The sequence below is a fragment of the Triticum urartu genome, chromosome 6A (genome assembly GCF_056163025.1).
Source record: "Triticum urartu cultivar PI428250 chromosome 6A, HENAU_Tu73, whole genome shotgun sequence".
Lineage (NCBI taxonomy): Eukaryota > Viridiplantae > Streptophyta > Magnoliopsida > Poales > Poaceae > Triticum > Triticum urartu.
In genome coordinates, this window is record NC_141878.1 from 360,262,513 (window position 1) to 360,282,429 (window position 19,917).

A 19,917-nucleotide genomic window follows, 5' to 3' on the forward strand; every position below is an offset into this window, starting at 1 on the left:
AAAGTGTACGGACTTCTCACGCCATATTAAAGGGTACTGAAGCCCCTGGCGTACTTGCCGTACCACAGTGTACGGGTGCAACATGTCATTAATGAACATATATAAAAGAGAGTAATGCAGAAAATAGACAAAAGCTATGCATTGTTTATAGAGAGGCTATTTATCAAAGCCGAACAATACAAATAGTGCGGTAAGCAAAAGATATTGGACTATTCAGTATGTCCTGACCAGGGGCAGGCCGCGGAATTGTATTTAAAACAGGTATACCGCTCGTAACAGAGACCACCTAGGAGTTCCATAGTGCGGCATGGCTTGTCTGCCTCCCTGGATCTTGCATCGTTTGTGTGGCAGTCGAATTGCCGAACAGGTCGTCCGAAGTATGGAGTCCTGAAAGTAAGAAAAAATTAAAAAAAGAATCCGGCAGCCCCTAGTACGTTTTAAGCCGTATTCTGGGCGTGCCGTTATTGTGCCCCTTCCCCTGTGCCCATGGTATTTCAAGGGCGTAGTTATGTACGCGAGGTACTGGTTTCGCTATGTCACGAAAGCTGGGGTTGGGGCCGCATTGCTACGCTTGCTCAGAGTGTGCCAGGCGGCCCTGCTATGGGTTACTCCGGGCGCGCTTGGCAGTGTCTGGCTTTTTAATGGCCGGACTGGAGAATTGCCTAAGAAGGCTATTTTGTACCTCCGCTGCGAGAGCCGCCGTATGCTCCTCCGTACGGAGGGAGCGTTCGGTGTTTCCGTTGACCGTAATTACTCCTCGAGGGCCTGGCATCTTGAGCTTGAGATATGCGTAGTGCGGCACCGCATTGAACTTTGCGAATGCGGTTCGTCCGAGCAGGGCGTGATAGCCACTGCGAAACGGGACTATATCGAAGATTAACTCTTCGCTTCGGAAATTGTCCGGGGATCCGAAGACCACGTCAAGTGTTACTGAGCCTGTATAGTTGGCTTCTACACCTGGTATAACGCCTTTAAAGGTCGTTCTTGTGGGCTTAATCCTTGAGGGATCTATGCCCATTTTCCGCACTGTATCCTGATAAAGCAGGTTCAGGCTACTGCCGCTGTCCATGAGGACTCTTGTGAGATGAAATCCGTTGATGATTGGGTCGAGAACCAATGCGGCGAAGCCGCCATGACGGATGCTAGTGGGATGGTCCCTTCGATCAAAAGTGATCGGGCAGGAGGACCATGGGTTGAACTTTGGGGCGACTGGCTCCATCGCGTATACGTCCCGTAGCGCACGCTTCCGCTCCCGCTTGGGAATGCGGGTTGCGTATATCATGTTCACCGTCCGCACTTGTGGGGGAAAGCCCTTCTGTCCATTGTTGTTCGGCGGCTTGGGCTCCTCGTCGTCGCTGTGCAGCCCCTTGTCTCTGTTTTTGGTCCTTAACTTGCCTGCCCGCTTGAACACCCAACAATCCCTGTTAGTGTGATTGGCTGGCCTTTCGGGGGTGCCATGTATCTGGCACACGCGCTCGAGTATTCGGTCCAAACTGGACGGTCCCTGAGTATTCTTTTTGAATGGCTTTTTCCGCTGACCGGATTTATAGCCTTTGAATCCGGCATTGACTGCCGTGTCTTCATTGCTGTCGCTGTTAACGCGGCGTTTTTGCTTATTCCGACGTGTCCTGCCACTTTTGTCCTTGGTATCCGAATTACCAGGGTTCTTTGATAAGTTGTTACTGCGAGCTAGCCAGCTGTCTTCTCCTGCGCAAAAGCGGGTCATGAGTGTCGTGAGGGCTGCCATGGATTTCGGCTTTTCCTGTCCCAGGTGCCGGGCAAGCCACTCGTCGCGGATGTTATGCTTGAAGGCTGCTAGGGCCTCTGCGTCCGGACAGTCGACTATCTGATTTTTCTTTGTTAGGAACCGTGTCCAGAATTGTCTGGCCGATTCTTCTGGCTGCTGAATTATGTGGCTTAAGTCGTCGGCATCCGGCGGTCGCACGTAAGTGCCCTGGAAGTTGTCGAGGAATGCAGCTTCCAGGTCCTCCCAAGAACCGATTGAGTCTCCTGGCAAGCTGTTAAGCCAATGCCGGGCCGGTCCTTTAAGTTTGAGCGGGAGGTATTTGATGGCGTGTAGATCATCGCCGCGTGCCATGTGGATGTGAAGGAGATAATCCTCGATCCATACCGCCGGATCTGTTGTGCCATCGTATGATTCGATGTTTACGGGTTTGAAACCCTCTGGGATTTTATGATCCATTACTTCATTCGTGAAGCATAGCGGGTGTGCGGCACCTCTGTACTGGGCTATATCACAACGCAACTCGGAAGAGCTATGTCTGTTGTGTTCGGCCCAACCGGATTTGTTGTATCCGGCGTGAAGATCATTGTCACATGCCGTAGGGCGCCTACGCGATCCGTAGATCGATCTTGTTTGTCTTGCCTTATCCTCTAGTATGTCTCGCAGGTCGGGTGCATTTTCCCGTGCCTTAGTTGAGCGGCGTCGGGGCATGGCTTGGGTGGAGGGCCGAGAGGCCTCTCTGTCGCGGCCGCAAGGTGGCCGGTCTGCCATGTCATGCGCTGGTGATGTAGGTGCTTCCTCCTCTGATCGGGGTAGTGGCCTGCGCTTCGGGTAACTCTTGGAGGGGCGTTCGAGTTCATACTCTTCGGCCGCAAGGACTTCAGTCCATCTGTCAGCTAGCTAATCTTGGGCAGCTCTAAGCTGTTGCTGCTTTTTCTTGAGGCTGCTTGCCGTGGCTAAAAGCCTGTGTTTAAAACGCTCCTGTTCGGCGGGGTCTGATGGTATGACGAATTCGTCGTCATCGAGGCTTGCCTCGTCTTTGGAGGGAGGCGTATAGTTATCATTCTCGACCTCTCGGTCTGCCGCTCTCTCATGAGGGCTGGCTTCTCCATCTTCCTGTGCCGAATCTTGCTGAGGTGGGTGTTCTTCGGCGTTATCCGGGGTAGTATTATCTCCCGTGCCGGAATCACCGTTTTTTGCTTTGGCGGGATTTAGAGCGGCGCCGTTGACGCCGGCGCTTTGGCTGTTTCTTGGGGGCGTCATCCCCCATTGTTCCATCGCCATCTTCATCTTTTGGAGTATCCACCATATATATGTCATATGACGAGGTGGCCTTCCAGCGCCCTACAGGTGCTGGTTCTTGTTCGTCTCCTGCATCGTCGTCCATGCCGTCGATGTCTTCGGAGTCGAAGTCAAGCATGTCGGTTAAGTCGTCGACAGTGGCTACGAAGTGGGTGGTGGGTGGGTTTTGAATTTCTTCATCGTCCGTATCCCAACCTTGCTGACCGTAGTCCGTCCAGGGCTCTCCTGATAAAGAGAGAGACTTAAGAGAATTCAGGATGTCGCCAAAAGGCAAATGCTGAAAGATGTCTGTGGCGGTGAACTCCATTATCGGCGCCCAATCGGATTCGATTGGCAGGGGTGCGGGGGGTTCAGAGTCCGGGGAGGAGTCCGGATCCTCGGAGTCACGGGTAGTGCAGAGTGCGGGGCTAGCGTTCGGCTCGATCGCCTTTGAGATCGCAGCCCCTGAGGCAGCGTCCAATCGCTGATCCTCGATCGGCGTAGTAGGCTCCGAATCAATGGTCAAAACCGATGCATATGCGGCCTCCAAGGCGCTGTTCGGAGGCAGAGCTATATCATGCCCATCGAGATAGTGCGGCGCGCTTGGCTGTGGCTCGAATCCATCGAAGATCAAGTCCCCGTGGATGTCGGCCGTATAGTTTAAGCTTCCAAACCTGACCTGATGGTCAGGGGCGTAGCTTTCGATCTACTCCAGATGGCCGAGCGAATTGGCCCGCAGAGCGAAGCCGCCGAAGACGAAGATCTGTCCGGGGAGCAAAGTCTCACCCTGGAGTGCATCGTTGTTGATGATCAAAGGAGCCATCGGGCCTAAAGGCGATGACACAGAGGAACTCTCAATGAAAGCACCAATGTCGGTGTCAAAACCGGCGGATCTCGGGTAGGGGGTCCCGAACTGTGCGTCTAGGCCGGATGGTAACAGGAGGCATGGAACACTTTGTTTTACCCAGGTTCGGGCCCTCTCGATGGAGGTAATACCCTACTCCTGCTTGATTAATATTGATGATATGGGTAGTACAAGAGTAGATCTACCACGAGATCAAGGAGGCTAAACCCTAGAAGCTAGCCTATGGTATGATTGTTGTGTATGGAGTTGATTGCCTACGGACTACAACCCTCCGGTTTATATAGACACCGGATAGGGTTAGGGTTACATAAAGTCGGTTACAATGGTAGGAGATCTTGAATATCCGCATCGCCAAGCTTGCCTTCCACGCCAAGGAAAGTCCCATCCGGACACGGGACGAAGTCTTCAATCTTGTATCTTCATAGTCCAGGAGTCCGGCTGAAGGTATAGTCCGACTACCCGAACACCCCCTAATCCAGGACTCCCTCAGTCACTTTCATATACTAGTGGGAAATTTTCATTATAGAACTTGGCTTGTATATTCCAACAATGGGCCTCCTCAAGTGCCCTAGGTCTTCGTGAGCAAGCAAGTTGGATGCACACCCACTTAGTTTCTTTTGTTGAGCTTTCATACATTTATAGCTCTAGTGCATCCATTGCATGGCAATCCCTACTCCTTGCGTTAACATCAATCGGTGGGCATCTCCATAGCCCATTGATTAGCCTCGTTGATGGGAGACTTTCTATTTTTGTGTCTTCTCCACATAACCCTCCTCATTATATTCTATTCCGCCCATAGTGCTATGTCCATGGCTCGCGCTCATATATTGCGTGAAAGTTTATAGGTTTGAGATTACTAAAGTATGAAACAATTTCTTGGCTTGTCATCGGGGTTGTGCATGATGAGAGCATTCTTGTGTGACGAAAATGGAGCATGACTAAACTATATGATTTTGTAGGGATGAACTTTCTTTGGCCATGTTATTTTGAGAAGACATAATTGCTTAGTTAGTATGCTTGAAGTATTATTGTTTTTATGTCAATATGAAATTTTGTCTTGAATCTTTCGGATCTGAATATTCATACCACAATTAAGAAGAATTACATTAAAATTATGCCAAGTAGCACTCCGCATCAAAAGTTCTGTTTTTATCATTTACCTACTCGAGGACGAGCAGGAATTAAGCTTGGGGATGCTTGATACGTCTCCAACATATCTATAATTTTTTATTGCTCCATGCTATATTATCTACTGTTTTGGACATTATTGGGCTTTATTATCCACTTTTATATTATTTTTGGGACTAACCTATTAACCGGATGCCCAACCCAGAATTGCTGTTTTTCGCCTGTTTTAGGGTCTCGAAGAAAAGGAATATCAAACGGAGTCCAAATGGAATGAAACCTTCGGGAACGTGATTTTCTCAACGAACAAGACCCACGAGACTTGGACCCCATGTCAAGACACAAAAGAGGAGGCCACGAGGTAGGGGGGCGAGCCTACCCCCCAGGCATGCCCTCCACCCTCGTGGGCCCCCTTGTTGCTCCACTAACGTACTCCTTCCTCCTATATATACCTACGTACCCCCAAACGATCAGAGACGGAGACAAAGACCTAATTCCACCGCCTCAACTTTCTGTATCCACGAGATCCCATCTTGGGGCCTGTTCCGGAGCTCCGTCGGAGGGAGCATCGAGCACGGAGGGCTTCTACATCAACACCATAGCCCCTCCGATGAAGTGTGAGTAGTTTACCTCAGACCTACGGGTCCATAGTTATTAGCTAGATGGCTTCTTCTCTCTTTTTGGATCTCAATACAATGTTCTCCCCCCTCTTGTGGAGAACCATTCGATGTAATCTTCTTTTTGCGGTGTGTTTGTTGAGACCGATGAATTGTGGGTTTATGATCAAGTCTATCTATGAACAATATTTGAATCTTCTCTGAATTCTTTTATGTATGATTGGTTATGTTTGCAAGTCTCTTCGAATTATCAATTTGGTTTGGCCTACTAGATTAATCTTTCTTGCAATGGGAGAAGTGCTTAGCTTTGGTTTCAATCTTGCGGTGTCCTTTCCCAATGACAGTAGGGGCAGCAAGGCACGTATTGTATTGTTGCCATCGAGGATAACAAGATGGGGTTTTCATCGTATTGCATGAGTTTATCCCTCTACATCATGTCATCTTGCTTAAGGCGTTACTCTGTTTTTAACTTAATACTCTAGATGCATGCTGGATAGCGGTCGATGAGTGGAGTAATAGTAGTAGATGCAGGCAGGAGTCGGTCTACTTGTCTCGGACGTGATGCCTATATACATGATCATGCCTAGATATTCTCATAACTATGCTCAATTCTGTCAATTGCTCAACAGTAATTTTTTCACCCATCGTAGAATACTTATGCTCTCGAGAGAAGCCACTAGTGAAACCTATGGCCCCCGGGTCTATCTTTATCATATTAATCTCCTACTACTTAGTTATTTCCTTTGCTTTTTTACTTTGCCTTTATTTTACTTTGCATCTTTATCACAAAAATACCAAAAATATTATCTTATCATATCTATCAGATCTCACTCTTGTAAGTGGCCATGTAGGGATTGACAACCCTTATTCGCGTTGGTTGCGAGGATTTATTTGTTTTGTGCAGGTATGAGGGACTCGTGCGTAGCCTCCTACTGGATTGATACCTTGGTTCTCAAAAACTGAGGGAAATACTTACGCTACTTTGCTGCATCATCCCTTCCTCTTCGGGGAAGACCAACGCAGTGCTCAAGAGGTAGCACAGCCCCGGCAACCGAAGCTTGCAGAATCTCCTCGGCGAAGCTGGATCGTCCGGGCGAGGTCGCGGATCATCCGGCCTTGCCTGCGTGCATGCCTCCGGGTCCGAGGCCCATGTACCCATTCCGCCCCCTCACTTACCCCTTCGTGGCCTAGACTATAAATAGACCTCCTCCTTCCCATTTTTAGGGTTAGCAAAGTGATAGCTCATTTGTATGTGAGCTTTGCTCCTACCTTCTTCTCTTGAGAGAAAGACCATTCCATTGGAGTTCATGACCTCTTCGAAGAAGATCCCCCAAGAGGATTCAAGACCCCTTATGGGACGACCCCCCTCAAGACCTCCTTACGGAGATGAACTTTACCTTGTATCTTTCCCTTTGTTGTTCATGTACCTTGTGGATCTTGTGTGTCTGATTGTCTAGTGGATGTGTGATTGGACTTGTTCTTGAGTGTTCCTCTCGTTTTCCCCCGTGTTCTTCGTGTTTTCCCCGTGCTCTTCATGTTCTTCGCGGTATCCCCTCCATTTCGTGAAAGATCGGCCATCTAGGGTTCCACCCTACATCATCTTGGATCAGAGCAAGGTTGATCACGAATTTGGAGCATATGCCCCTCTTTTTCTAGCCTTCTTTTGCTTTATTTCGTCCTAAATTTTGAAAATCCCCACCAAAAATAGCCCCAATTTTTTTGTGATTTTTTGGTTTGATGATGTTTTGTTGATTTTGATCCATGGATTTGCTTGGCTTCGAGTGGATCTAGCATCTCCCCAAGTTTCCCCACCTCCCATCCATGAAATCTCATTGATTTTGCCCCAAAAATCATCCATTTTCCGCCCAAAATTTTTTCCCCGAGAGGAAATCTCGAGCAGTTTGACCTGCCTGGATCATCTGGACCATGTCCCGGATCATCCGGACACTTCTCGGATCAGCTGGACCCTCTGCCGGATGTCCGAATAACCCACGCACCCGAATACCCGAACCAGAGTTGCCGAACCCGGATCATCCGGACATAGCTCGGATGAGATGGACCTCCTCCCGGATGTCCGGTTAACCCTGAAACTGACTGTGCTAAAATTTTGTTTCGGCCATAACTAATTTATTCAGAGTCCGTTTTTGACGTTCTTTAGCTCGTTTAGAAGTTATTGGCATTCCCCATCCCACAAAAATACTACCATCGCCATTTGACTCCATCAAAGTTTCTGAATTTTGGCATCTTTGCCTAGGGCCACCACCATATCATCCGCATTACCACCACCGACTTCCGCAACCTAACCCATTTTGATCCCCATTGCATATGTGGTTGTTTGAGTTGTGACTTGAGTCTCCTAAGGTGTTTCGGCTACTTAGGGATGGTTGCTTCTTCATCAACCACCACCACCATTTCCGCATAGGCTTGCCCACCATACACTTCCGCCACCCCAACTTAACCCAATTTTGTTTGTGTTGTGAGTTGTGTCTCCTAAGGTGTTTCAGCTACTTAGGGACCGTGCTTCCAACTCCTACATCGTGTATAGCCCATCATACCCTTCCACCACCTTAACCCATTTTGACCGGGTTTCCACCAATACCTCCGCAAAACCACCATCATATTCCCGCTACCACCATTTGACATTTGATGTTTGAGATTTTGAGTTTGCGGTTTTTCCGTTTCCTAAGGTGTTTCGGCTAATTAGGAACGGGTCTACATCGAGAACACCGCCACTCATCATCGCCACGAGGTCATCATCGACATTGACCACTTCATCATTATCCATCCTTATGTACACTCGACAAACCATTGACGGTAACCTTGATGACATCATTCTACATTCTCCCTTGCCATTGCATTGTTAACCCCTAGCCCATTTTGCGTCACTTGCCTATCAAGACTAGCCATTTGAGTATTGCCTGCAACGTTACTTGTGCACATTAGTGATCCACCCTTCCATTGCATACATACCATATCATATTGGTATCATCATATCATCCCTTGTGTCACAATTTTGTTCCCGCATATACACAATTGCTATCTTGGTTTGTGCATTGTGGCCATATCAAAAAAAAGAATAAAGCTTTTAAGCAAAAGAGAAAGAGCAAAGAAGCTTGTAAGCAATAGCCATAGCATCATACCACATTGCATATAAGATTGTCATATCCGATCATCCTAGATCATCTTGAGAAACACCGGGAACCATACATACATAGCATACTTGGGATAGAAAGTTGATATATCTTTGCATCTTATAGGTTGTGCACAAGTGTCGTATCCGCCTATTGAGAAATCGTGCTAGCGTCTCTCTTGAGTTGTGCAACACGAACGTTTTCCATGGATTCCACATTTTGTGCTCATTCCTTGGTTGCACGACCCCATTTATCTATCCGTGTGTGCGTTTTCGTGTGCCATTCATTGCTATTGGTCTACTTGTTTCACTTGCGAATTTGTGAATCTCAACATTATTGACTCTTGCTAACATTTTGCATCAAAATTTTGTGCCACTATCCTCACCGAGCCACTCCATAAGTTTTACTTGATAGGTGTGAGTGAACAAGTCCGGTACCAATTCCACTATTCTTTCATTTTCACATTGAGTGAAACGAGATACATCCTCAACTTTGGGAAAAGGTAACTTGGTATTGTTTATCTCATTTCCTACCCACCTTTGCTCGAGTCTTGTGATGGATAGGCAAAGCACACCACCTTTGGTCTACAACAACAATGACAAGTTCGATGCCACGAACAACTTAAATGCTAAGATGGATGCTCAAATGGAAGAGATCAAGGCCATCATCAAGTCCTACAAGAGATCTTCCTCATCTTCGAGGAGACGCTCACGTGCACATCCTTCCGAGCTACCATCTTTTGCAAGATCACATCGGCATCGACACCACCACTGACAAGAACGTGAAGGTCAAGAGCTCAACACCAACAATCGCTCAAAGACTTCACCATCTCCCTTGGCACTTAGCCAAGCGACTTCAAGGCATCCTCGCCTACGGACATACGACATCTTCGCCAACAAGCACCCCAATACTACACCTAAGAGAAGCTCCCCAAGCTCAAGTCCGCGACTTCCATGAGTACTATGACCTCGACACCGACAACCAGATTCCTTTCTATGGGACTCTAGAACCCGAGGAGTATCTCGAGTGGGAGCGCTTGATGGATGACTACCTCAAGCTACATCAAGTTCCTCCGAAAGATCAAGTGAAGTGTGCCTCAAGCAACTTCCACGACTATGTGTTGACATGGTGGCTTCACACACCTTCGGAGAGCTACGACATGAGTTGGCCCAAGACGAAGAGAGCTATGCGGCGAGAGTTCATGCCTCCAACCTACACGGAACAACTTCTATGCCAATTGGAGAACACCATCCAAGGATCCAAGTCCATCGACGCGTACTTCAAGGAGATGAAGAATGCCTTGCAACGAGCCAACGTGGACGACCCCATTTCGATGAAGTTCTACTTCATGATGGGATTGAACAATGACATCTCCAAGACTATCTTCCTCGAGAACTATAAGTCCCTCAATGACAACTACATTGGTGCTCTCAAGGCGGAACAAGAACTCATGAAGGCCAAGGCTTCTCCACCCCAAGCACACTTCTCCAAGACCAAGCTCCAAGAAGGCAAGCATGAGGATAGTACCACCAAGATGTCCAAGCCCGACGAGCTCCAAACGATGCTCCCAAGTTCGACTTCAATGCCATCCCTCTTTGTGGTATTGATGATGCCGACTCTACCTCAACTCTTTTTCAAGATGGTGCGGCGACGACTACGACTACAGAACCATTCGAGGACCAAGCTTTGGAGGCGAACGACATGGTGACGAGCAATGATGATGCTTCCATCTTAGGAGGTGCGAGTGATGATGTGCCATCTTCGGCCTTCATCCACGACGACGATGATGAGATGATCGAGCATGGTATTTTCCCTTCGGTCATGGAGGAGAGTGATGATGTGCCATCTTCGGCCTTCATCCACAACGACGATGACGAGATGGTTGAGCATGGGATTTCCCTTCGACCACGGCGACATATGACAACTTGAGTGACTTGTGCCACCATATTGAGAGTGAGAGTGACTTCACCACTAGCCACATATATGATGTGTTGCCCCAATTCCCATGTGAGGAGAGCCACAACCCCCACCACTTGAGTGAGATGAGTGACTCCACCATTCGTGAGATTAAGTGCACCTACTTTGAGGGAGTGAGTGAACCACATATAGAGAGAGTGAGATAGTTGATAGGGCATGTGAGGCCACTATGATTTCCAATGACTTAAGCTCTACCTCTATTGTGTCTTCTCATTTGGTGCGAGGTCCCATTTAGGATGATGTGCTGATCCTCGATGACTCCGTCCTCCCTTTGTACAAGATGATGGCCATGGTGGAATATGATGCACCCCCACATGGTTCCATCAAGTTGATGACGATGACCACCATTTGGTCTTTTCCACCTCACCTACACCACATGAGTGGAATGACAAAGGTAATATAGGTGAGGATGATGCTCTAGTCCCACTAGTGGACATTCTTGACATTGGTTGCTTGCATGATGTTGATCAACCTATTTCCGTGCTTCATGCTAGTGCGACTTTCTTATGTGATGATTTCCTGCCCATTTATGATGATTATGATGATTCTCATGTGGAGCCTATTAGTTGTGATGCCATGTTACATAGGATTTCTTGTGATAATTCTTTAGGTCACATCAGGTTTGACAATCCGCTTGACTTGTCATATGCTATGCATGAGATCAACCATATGTCATATTTGCAACCTCTTCATAGTGACTATGCATATGCCATTAAAATAAACCCAATTTGCACATATGGCATAGATGACTAGCCCATGGTTAATGGCATTTGTTTTTCTTGTGATGATATTAATATGTTCCCTTTGCATCATTCATCCCATATGCCATGCCATGACCACCTAGCTTCGGATACACATTGTTTTGGATGTTGTCCATTTTCTCCATATGATGTTTTCTATAATGCTCATGAGGAGACTCCCATATATAGTTTCCTCATCCATATTAGGAGATTTTGATCCATCCCATTGTCACACCCTAGCTAGTTCAAGCATTAGAGTGTGCATCATGTTTAAATTTCTCTTAAATTTGAAATGGGGATGACAGAACCCCCAACACCCCCCTGGAACAACTAGGGTTTACTAAAAACTTTTTCAATGAACCTGAAATGCCCTTCTAAAAAGCCCACCCTTTTTGTTTTGGGCTAAAACCTTTGACAAAAATGGTGCACATTTTTTAGGACATTTTAAGGTTATTGGAATAATCCTTTTAGTATTTGCATTTGGGCATTTAAATGCTATAAAATATTTTAAATGCTCAAATAATCATAAACTAAAATGTTTGCTGTTGGATATATCCTAAGCAGTAGCCATGAATAATTTTATGATTTATGGAAATGCCCTGGCATTTTTAATAAAGCCCTGAAGTTACAAAAATAATAGAATAAATAAAAAAACAGAAAAGGAGAGAGAGAATAGAAACTTACCTGGCGCAGCCCACCAGCCCACCGGCTCGGCCCAGTCCACTGGCTCTTGCCAGTCCTCCTCCTCCTCTCGCCAGGAGGACAAGAAGCGCGTGGCCGGCGCCCGCGGCCACACGCCGGCCACCTCCTGCTTCCGCCGACGCCCTGGATGCGTCCACGAGTGCCACGCCGACCCCCACGTCCCCCTCTCTTCTCCCCACTCTCCTCGTGGCCCTCTCTCCCTCTCTGGCTCTCTCCCCATTTCCCTGCCGAGCGCAGCCGTCGCCGCCGACAAGCTCCACCATAGCCACCGCCGTCCATTCGTTGCCTCGCCGTGCCAAGAAGCTCCGCCGTCCTCCACTGCTTCGCCTCGACCCATCCCCGAGCGCTCGCTCGCCCCGGAGACGCTGCACCAAGCTCGTCTTCAACCTCGGTCGCCGGAGATCCCCCTCGCCGCCCCGCTCGCTCCAGCCCTTCCCCGAGCTCACCGTTCGCTCCCCTGCAACCGCTGTGAGCTCCGCCACCGTTTCCCCCTCTCCCCGCGCTCGTCCGCGTCCTCTAACCACCACGGCCATCGAAGCCGAAGCTCGCCGCCACCACCGCACATCGCCGTCGTGGCCACAACCACGTTGGGTCGCAACCGAGCACACCTTTGTCTTCCACGCACTCGCAGGAGCCCGTAGCACCCCCGCACGCCCCTCGCCGTGCCTGCTAGCGACTAGTTCAACCTCGCCCGAACTCCGGCCGCCACGGACGTGCTCGCCGTCGTTGTTTCCGGCCACCCCAGCTCCGGCTACTGCCACCACTCGACGCGGCTCACTCCCCGCAACACGTAGATGGTCTCCGCTGTCCTTTTGGTCGCCGGAGTGCAAAACCCGAGCCCTCCGCCGCGTCTGGCCTCGCCGGCGGCTAAACGCCGACGAGTTTGACTCTGTTTGACCCCGTGTGGGCCCAGGTTGACTTCCCCCCTGAGTCTATGACAGGTGGGGCCGGCCTGCTAATTAGTTTAGGATTAGTTTTAACTAATTTTAATTAGTTTAGTCACTAACATGTGGGCCCAGGTCCCACTGACAGTTAATTAGCACTAACATAATTCTGTTAATTAGCTGAGACACTGACAGACAGGGCCAACCAGTCAGGTTTGACCTGGCCGACCCAGTTGACCCGCTGACGTCACACCTATGTCATGCTAACGCATTAATTCAATTACTGGAATTATTCTTATATAGGAAATTCCAGAAAATAGCCAAAACTTCCAAAAATCATAGAAAATCAACCATAGCTCCAAATCAAACAAGTTATATATGAAAAATGATCAGAAAAATTCAATCTATCCATCTGTAATGGTTTCATGCATGAAAAAACAAGTTAACCTTGCTTTTTAAGCAGAATAAGATAATGCACTAATAAGGCTATGTTAAATGAGCTAACATTTGAATCTTTGATTCAAATGAGTTCATCCCCTTCTATTTTAGCTTGCATTAGACCAAGACACTTTCATCTTGCCATGTCATAGCATGCATCATATTGTTGCATATTGTCATGTGTTGATTATGTTCGGTGTGACTTTCGTGGTAGGTTCTGCCTCCGAGGATAACCCCGAGTATCCATCTGAAGGGCAGTACCCTACTACCACTACATCAGGCAAGCAACCCATTGATCATTCTGATACAAACCCATGTTCTCGCTTCTGCTCTTGTTTACTGCATTAAGACAACGCGATTCAAACTGCTGTGTGCTACGGTAGTTGAACCTTTATCCTCTGCATGACTTGTCATTGCCACAGTAACTAGATGAAAGCCACTAGCATGTGTAGGAGTTGATTGAGCCATGTATGTGTTTCCTACCTTGCTATGCCTGCTATGCTTAGAGTTGTGTCAGGTCTGGTCCATCTGGGTGATGGGCTAGAGTGAAATGATTATATCGGTAATGTGAGGGATGTGTTGAACATGATTTGGTAAAGGTATCGATGAGAGGCCATGTAGGAGTACATGGTGGGTTGTTTCATTGAGGCCGTCCATAAGAACTGAGATCTGTATGTGTGATTTAAGATGCAGTTACTACCATACATTGGGCCCGAAACCAATGGACCCTCTCGGCTTCTTAATCACCCTAGTACTCTATCCAGGAGTTGCAAATAGTTTCTGGTGTTTGTAGGTTATGTGTTGGCGGCCGTGCGTAGCGCTGACCCTAGGGGTGGGCTATGTTGCGGTAGATACACCGTGGCACGGTGTACCGAGTCACCCGTTTGGTGTCTCGGGAACCCTGTTCACATCGTTCGGGGCCGTATGTGGAAACCTCGGCTGGACTCCCTGCGGATGGAACCTGGATAGGCGATAAGCCTGGACTAGAGGCTTGAGTGCTTAGGTAGGCCGTGGCCGACACCCTCGTTGGGCTTCCGCTTGAAGGTTGCCGAGTACATGTCGTGTAAAGGGCGGTAAGTGGTGAAAGCGTGTATGAAGAAGTACACCCCTGCAGGGTATAAAACTATTCGAATAGCCGCGTCCGCGGTAAAGGACTACTTGGTTGCCTATACAGTTCATAGACAAGTTAATGGATACTACTAAAAGACTCAAGATAAGTGTGAGTACCGAGGATAGCCCTCTCGTAGGATGACAAGGGAGGATCCCCGGTGGAGTATTGTGTTGGTGAGTAGTGGACTCGTGTGCGAAAACTATTTTTACTAGATAAGTTCCGTAGGATAGCTTAGCCAAGAGTCAAAGCTGGCTTGCTGCAATAACCACACCACCTTCTTGAGAATGAGCATGTATAGTAGGATCTGATGTAAGACTTGCTGAGTACCTTTGTACTCATGTTTGCTTAATTACTGTTTTCAGACGACAACACCGCCCCCTCTGATGGGTTTTATGTAGACCTTGATGTCGACGAGTGACTAGCCACCCAGGTGGTGATCCTGGCCATGGAGGGCCCTATGTAGATAGACAGGCTTCGAGAAGCCTTCTTGCTTTCTAGTGTCTGTACTCAGACTATTTGCTTCCGCATGTGCTTGTATGCTTGTATGACTTGAGTGTCGGGTCATGTGACCCTACCTGTATGAACATGTTATGGATGGCTCTCTGGAGCCTTTAAATAAAGTACTTGAGTTGTAGAGTTTTGTTGTGATGCCATGTTGTATGTACTCATATCGGGCATATTGTGTGTATGATTGAAATGCTTGGTATGAGTGGGATCCGACAATCTAGTTGTTTATCCTTGGCAGCCTTTCTTATGGGGAAATGTAGTCTAGTGTTCCTCGAGCCATAGTAGTCCGCTACAGCCCGGTTCACCGGAGTCCTGCTAGCCCAACACTACTGCTCAGGACACTTGACTGGACGACATGTGTTTCACTTCGTTCCTATGTCTGTCCCTTCGGGGAAATGTCACGCGGTGACATCCGGAGTCCTTCCTAGCCTGCTATAGCCCGGGTTCCCCGGAGTCCTGTTAGCCCAGTGCTACAGCCCGGATTCACTCGCTGATGACCGACATGCTCGATGTGATTCATGTATGCCTGTCTCCATAGGTCTGCGCCGCTTTGGGTTCACGACTAGCCATGTCGGCCCGGGTTCTCTGTCATAAGGATGCTAGCGACACTATCATATACATGAGCCAAAAGGCACAAACGGTCCCGGGCCATGGTAAGGCGACACCCGTGGGGATACCGTGCGTGAGGCCGCAATGTGATATGAGGTGTTACCGGCTAGATCGATGTGACTTGGAATCGGGGTCCTGACACCCATCCATTGCATGATCCCAATAATTATGTGGACAATATGCTCCCCATGTATGAACATGATATTCATGGGCCATATATTTGTATGCTCAATTTGCATCCCCATCGTGTCAGACACAATAATTATTCTTTCACGATGCATGACATGTTCATATACCATGCATCAATTTTTTTGAGCGATGCTTATCTTGTGCTAACTCACATGTGCACATACACATCATGATGGATGATGTGTACATTTACCACGCACACAATTTCTTTGTTTTGTGTCTCTTTTGTGTAGGTACCCATGAATATTTGTCAACCTCACAATCCCATGAGTTGACAAAACGAGCTCTAGAGAGCAACGATGACTTGGGATCCCATGGATTGTCTTTCCCACCGCTCTCTTTGCGCAAATACTTCACGCATTTATTCTACATGGCCCTCACATGCTTATGGGTTATTGTCCATTACATATTATATTCCCATATTGCCATGTTCACTTTGCATGATATGCTCATTCCTATGCCTTTGACATGCATTTGTGACCCATGCTTTGCATTACACATGATGATTGATTCTAGTACTTGTATGTGTATTTGCAAGCTTGGTGGAAAAATCACTTGTTGTTGCCATGTTTGCTTTGTGCCCCATGCCTATGATGATACTATGATCTTGCTTTGTGTTCATGCTTGCGATATGTCATGTGCATTGCCTATGCCTATTATTTGCTCACATGACATGATTGCCATGATTTCCTCTAGTGTGTTGCATCTTCGCTCCACTAGTTTGCATGACTTGATTACTATGCTTGCTTATGTTGCATCACCAATGATTCATACTTGCTCATTTCATGCGGTTGATGACAAACATCTACATGCTTTGCACATGATTGTTATTGCTTCTTGTCATATATATCCATATGGTGCCGCTCTCATGTGTAACACCCTCGATGCGACTATATCTCCCACGTGTCGAGGCACGACTTAGAGGCATAATCGCATTGAAGGCATATGTCGCAAGTTAGGCAATATTCACAACATCCCATGTAATATAGATAATAAAAGGGGAGATAACATAGTTGGCTTACACTCGCCACGTCAATCAAGTACATAAATAACATTACATCATCCAAACACTCATGGCCCGACTACGGCGCCAAAATAAAAGATAACCCAACATGCGACACGGTCCCGATCACCCCCAACTGGGCACCACTACTGATCATCAGGAAAGTAAACATAGTAACGTTGAGAGTCCTCGTCGAACTCCCACTTGAGCTCGAGCGCGTCTCCTGGAGCGGAATCATCAGGCCCTACATCTGGTGTAATAGTAATCTGTGAGCCACATGGACTCAGCAATCTCGCACCCTCGCGATCAAGACTATTTAAGCTTATAGGTAAGGCAAGGTAAATATATGTGGAGCTGCAGTAAGCGACTAGCAAATATGGTGGCTATCCTGTTCGCAAAAGAGAGCGAGAAGAGGAGGCAAAGCGCGAGCGAGAAAGTAGAGAACAACCTGCGCAAACATTACTCCAACACCGTGTCCGCTTCCCGGACTCCGCCGAGAAGAGGCCATCACGGTAACACACCCAGTTGATTCATTTTAATTAAGTTAAGGTTTAAGTTATCTACAACCGGACATTAACAAATTCCCATCTGCCCATAACCGCGGGCATGACTTTCGAAAGTTCAAATCCCTGCAGGGGAGTCCCAACTTAGCCCATGACAAGCTCTCACGGTCAACGAAGGAATGGACCTCCTCCCAAGACGTTCCGATCAGACTCGGTATCTCGGTTCTTCAAGACACTTCGACAGGTTAAAACAAGACCAGCAACACCGCCCGAATGTGCCGACAAATCCCGATAGGAGCTGCACATATCTCGTTCTCAGGGCACACTCAGATTGTCCTAGGTACGGGTACGCCAGCCCAGAGTTGCCCTTGGTGGCCACCGGCAGCTGACAAGTGGACCAACACTTAGAGGAGCACTGGCCCGGGGAGGGGGGGGGGTTTAAAATAAGATGACCCTCGGGCTCCGAAAACCCAAGGGAAAAAGAGGCTAGGTGGCAAATGGTAAAACCAAGGTTGGGCATTGCTGGAAAAGCTTTAATCAAGGCGAACTATCAAGGGGTTCCCATTATAACCCAACCGCATAAGGAACGCAAAAATCCGGGAACATAACACCGATATGACGGAAACTAGGGTGGCAAGAGTGGAACAAAACACTAGGCGAGAGGCCGAGCCTTCCACCCTTTACCAAGTATATAGATGCATTAAGATAACATAGCAATATAATGATATCCCAACAAGTAAATAAATGTTCGAACAAGGAACGGCCTCCAATCTTCACCTGCAACTAGCAACGCTATAAGAGGGGCTGAGCAAAGCGGTAACATAGCCAATCAACGGTTTGCTAGGACATGGTGGGTTAGAGGTTTGACATGGCAATTTGGGAGGCTTGAAAGCAAATGGTAGGCATCGTAGCATTGGCATAGCAAAAGAGCGAGCAATCTAGCATAGCAAAGATAGTAGTGATTTCGAGGGTATGATCATCTTGCCTGCACAGTTGTTAGAGTTGACCGGATCCTCGAAAGCAAACTCAATGGGATCCTCGTTATGCTATGCGGGATGATATGCTATGCTATGCGGGATATGCAAAGATGATATGCTATGCGGGATGCGATGCGGGATGCATATGCAAGATATGACAGGAAATGCAAGAACCTGGCCCCAACTTGGAAATCCAAGTGTGCCACTGGAAAGATGAGATGAAATCGCTTGAAAAAGATATAAAGAAAGCCGGAATCGGAGTTACGGTTTGGAAATGGCAAGTGATTCAAATATGGCACCGGTCTGCGATTTACAGCAAGTAGCCATCTAAATGCAATGAGATGAACATGCTACAGCACTCGAACATGACAAAAAAATACATGGCAGGGATGCATTCAAGATGCTTAACAAAAGTCTAGCACTGAGCTACGGCCAATTCATCCATTAACAGGTTCAAATAAGCATGACAAAAATGCATATGGTAAACAGATCTCAGACTTAGTGAAATTAAAACTTGTCTGGAATTTTAGATCAGGTAGCACTCTTCGGAGCAACAAAACTATATGCTACAGGACCTGAACATGGCAAAGTAAAGCATGGCATGGAGCTACTCAAAGAGCTTAACAAAAGTCCCTTAGTGACCTTGAGCCAAAAGGGATCAGAAAATACAATTGCAAGCATGTGAACATAGCAAAAACATAATCAGTTTTCAGACTTAGTGAAAACTGGAGCATGCTGAAACATAACTCAAGTAGGCATATTTACGAGCTCGGTGCACTCACTACAGAGCAAGTCATGGCAAGATAGGAATACATCCATCAAGAACACACAAAATTCAAGCTAGACATGGCAAGAACAATAGCATAGCATGCACGGATCAACTACAACATCATAGGCAAAATTGCAAACAAGTTGACAATCTGCCCAGATACACAAAGTAGCAAACGTAGAGCTCGATTGACTCAAGCTAGGATGCTCCATAATTGCAAACAAAGACATGGATGGATAGAGCACTACAAGATTAACAAAACATCCTTACTGATCATTCTCAAAAGAGGCACGGATCACTAGGAAACAATATGAACATATGGCATCATGAGATAAACAGACCAAGGAATTAGTGGAAATGCTAAGTCCCCGAAAACAGAATTAACAAGTGCTCCACTTTGCAAGCTCGTGCTAGGCACCACACACATCACAAAAATACATGGGTTGCACCTCTGGAAAGATGACAAAACCCTTAACAAAACATATGTAGAGCATCAGGGCATATCATGCACACAATAATCATGGCAAAAATGACAAAAAGCTAAATGAAGCAGCAGATCTGACAATTATCTCAAGTAGCCCTCTTCTAACAGCATTTCGGGCATCAAGATGAACTCAAATGAAAATGATGCAATGGAATGAAATGATGTACTCTCTGAGATAAACATATTGATATGCTATATGCCAAAAACGGAGTTACGGATGCAAAGTTACGAGGCTATGCACATGAGCATATGGATTTGGGA